The sequence below is a fragment of the Bidens hawaiensis genome, unplaced genomic scaffold (assembly GCF_021521415.1).
Source record: "Bidens hawaiensis isolate Kalapana, Puna unplaced genomic scaffold, B.hawaiensis_p1.1 tig00013983_1, whole genome shotgun sequence".
NCBI classification, from domain to species: Eukaryota; Viridiplantae; Streptophyta; class Magnoliopsida; order Asterales; family Asteraceae; genus Bidens; species Bidens hawaiensis.
Genome location: NW_027492197.1, coordinates 244,556 through 246,812, shown reverse-complemented (window position 1 = coordinate 246,812; position 2,257 = coordinate 244,556). Strand labels below are relative to the sequence as shown.

General features: G+C 38.1%; 1 non-coding gene across 1 annotated transcript; it reads right to left on the bottom strand.

Annotated features, from left to right (window-relative positions):
* Positions 1–1,772: 1,772 nt before the first annotated feature.
* LOC143545589 (small nucleolar RNA R71) lies at positions 1,773–1,879 on the bottom strand. Its single transcript, XR_013137457.1, has one exon. It is a non-coding gene; the product is annotated as a small nucleolar RNA R71 (small nucleolar RNA).
* Positions 1,880–2,257: the final 378 nt, after the last annotated feature.

Below are 2,257 nucleotides of genomic sequence, written 5' to 3'. Positions count from 1 at the left end.
CATTTTTTACAAGTATTTTGTATGAATACCAACTGTAGGGATCCCGGGGTTCGGGGCCTTACAATGTTGAAGCTTTTACTTATGTGATACTTATCTATGCATGATTTTGGCAAGTTGGTGTTCTTCAAATTTATGACATGTTCTTGAATAGAGTTTAATGGTTGAATGCTTGTTTTAATTCCTAGTCTTGTTACTTTGATAGATGCTTAACCATAATATGTTGGAAAACTATGTGTCGAGTATTTGTTTATGAACTTAGTTTATGTATGCATACTTTGTTTATATCATTAAGTTAGGAATGACTAAAGAAAATTAACTTGTTTATGAATTTTAACAAGCATAAAACCTATCACTTGATATTGGAAAATTGTATGGTGATAACATGATTCTTTGATTTGGTTGATGTTTGCTAGAGATTAAGGCCATAATCGTTCATATTTTGCTAATTAAAAGATTCATGTTTTAACTAGTGTTCTTGAACTTGTCTATTTTACATGATTTTAGGTGGTTAGTTTGTTGTTTTCAAGCTAGCTTTCCTTTAATTATGAGATTAGGTAGTTTTGACAAACTTAATAATCTATGGTTATTATCTTGAAAAACACCCATCATGATGTTTGTCGTTAGTATTAGGTTGCCTTGATTGGAATTTGATATTGATGCTTAATTTATGATGTTTGCCATTATCATTGTCATCTTGTCACTAAGTTTAAGTGGATGCATAGTCTAAGTAGCCTTGTTTGGATTGATTGTTAATTACATTTTGTTTGCTTTGTTATTGTTATATGTTAGTTTAGTAATTTGAAAACCCATTTAGATTGCTTTTTTGGTTTAATTAATTAAAAATATTTAGTATCAAAAGTTAGTTGTGTCCATAAATTGACACTCGGTTCTTACCGATACTTTGCTCCAAACGATAGGTACGCTTGCCTTTCGTGTGTGGTTTGGTTCTTGGTGAAAACCATTTTAAAACCCCGATTTGTGTGAAACTTTTATTAAAAATTTATATATATATTCACACACGTCAAGTTTTTGGCACCGTCACCGGGGACATGATGCTTTACTTTTGAAAACGATACGAGTTATTGATTTGCCTTGTTGATATTTTTGCTCTATGTTATTTTAGTCTATTTCATTTTTATTCATTTATCTTATTTTATTTTATTTTAGTTATATTTTTAGGTAGTTTTCCGTGTCTTGTTTGTTTTCCGTTCCGCGTTTCTTTTAGGTGATGCATGTCCACCACACCCGGTCTAGATCTTGTTTCCCCCCTCTCTGAACCCTAGCGACTTCTTCGAGAAGGTTTGAGGAGGAGAGCACGCGAAATCGCTAGGATCATCAAAAACGAAGTCGTGGAGGAGGATGCGAATCCCGAGGTAGAAGTTGAAGAAATGGCAGATCCGAACAATCAAGGTCGCATGGATAACTTCGCCACGCTGTCCCTCAATGGCTATGGTAGCGGTGTTAGGGAGCCCGAGATTACCGTAAGTTTCGAGATCAAGTCAAGTATTATTCATATGGCCGAAAATTCCATTTCTTTCCATGGCCTCTCGAACGAGGACCCTCACTCTCATGTTGTGCATTTCCTTCGATTGTATGCGACATTCAAAATTCAGGGTTGTAAGGACGATGCCGTGAGACTCCGACTTTTTCCATTCTCACTTTGCGGGGCTACCTTGGAGTGGTTAGAGGCACTCCCTTCCGGTTCCATCACCACTTGGGACCAATTGGTTGAGCAGTTTCTTCTTCAATACTTCCCACCCGATAAAACTGCAACATACCGGGTAAACATCACTAGTTTTCGTGTTGAAGATGACGAGTCACTTCATGCTACATGGGAGAGGTTCAAGGGCTTGTTGAGAAAATGTTCTCATCACGATTTGAGTCGCGAGCTTCAGTGTCATACGTTCTTTGATGCTTTATCTGGAGCGCAGAAGCAGGGCGTTGATCAGGTTGCGGGAGGAGATTTCGGTAGGTGTACCCCAAATGAGATGTTAGACATATTGGAGAGAGCTGCTAAGAAGAATTTCGCATATAATCCGCTTCATAGTATTCCTTCCACCAAGGGTGTTCACCATGTTGATTCTAACACCCTTGTTTCCGCCCAGATAGAAGCCTTGACCAAAAGATTTGACCAATTGCAATCCGATCTTACCAAATCTAATTCTCGTTGTGGGATTTGTGACAGGAAACACCGGACCAGTCAGCGCCAGCAAGCCATGGTGGTGGAGGATTGTGACATTCGTGGCAAAACCGAGTA